At 44.4% G+C, this 916-nt stretch overlaps 1 non-coding gene across 1 annotated transcript; it reads right to left on the reverse strand.

Moving 5' to 3' along the window:
• Positions 1-581: 581 nt before the first annotated feature.
• LOC141681669 (small nucleolar RNA R71) lies at positions 582-687 on the reverse strand. The gene has a single exon (XR_012559096.1). It is a non-coding gene; the product is annotated as a small nucleolar RNA R71 (small nucleolar RNA).
• Between the last annotated feature and the right edge of the window lie 229 nt (positions 688-916).

Raw genomic sequence — 916 nt, forward strand, 5'->3', positions numbered from 1 at the left:
TTAAGACGTGTTACTTATTATTTCTAGTTGTGTTTCAGGTACTTTAGCGAGCGTTTATGCAAACACGTTCTCGTACTCGCAAGAGGACTTTAGATACAGCTGAGGAGACAGACGAAGTTCTTGATATTCCGGAGAAGATAGATTTTGAAGATTCGGATTCAGGAAGTGAGCAGAAAGAGCCAATAATCATGGGTGATCGTATAGTTCCGGCAGATCCAGCTCTTATGGACTTTTCTCGGCCTAAAATTGATGACATTCAGTCTAGTATTATGCACCCGGCTATTAAGGCCAATAACTTTGAAATCAAGCCGGGCACTATTCAGATGGTACAGAATTCTGTTTCGTTTGGAGGTGCTGCGACTGAAGACCCCAACATGCACATAAGGAATTTTGTCGAGATCTGTAGTACTTTCAAATATAATGGTGTGACTGATGAGGCTATCAAGCTGAGGCTTTTCCCATTTTCACTGAGGGATAAAGCTAAGGACTGGTTACATTTTGAACCAGCTGGGTCTATCACTACTTGGCAAGATCTTGCGCAAAAGTTTCTGGTGAAGTTTTATCCAATGGCGAAGACTGCGGCTATGAGGAGTGCTCTTACTCAGTTTGCGCAGCAACCTACAGAATCGATGTGCGAAGCTTGGGAGCGCTACAAGAGATGTTGAGAAAGTGACCACATCATGGAATGCCTGATTGGATGGTGATCACTGGTTTCTATAATGGTTTGGGGGCCCAATCTCGGCCCATGCTCGATGCAGCAGCTGGAGGCGCCTTATGGGCCAAAAGCTATACGGAGGCTTATAATCTTATTAAGACTATGGCTACAAATGAGCATCAAAACCCAACTCAAAGGATGATCCCTGGGAAGGTAGCAGGTATTTTGGAAGTTGATGCAGCTACAGCTATTGCAGCGCAG

Source organism: Apium graveolens, chromosome 8, assembly GCF_009905375.1.
Source record: "Apium graveolens cultivar Ventura chromosome 8, ASM990537v1, whole genome shotgun sequence".
Lineage (NCBI taxonomy): Eukaryota > Viridiplantae > Streptophyta > Magnoliopsida > Apiales > Apiaceae > Apium > Apium graveolens.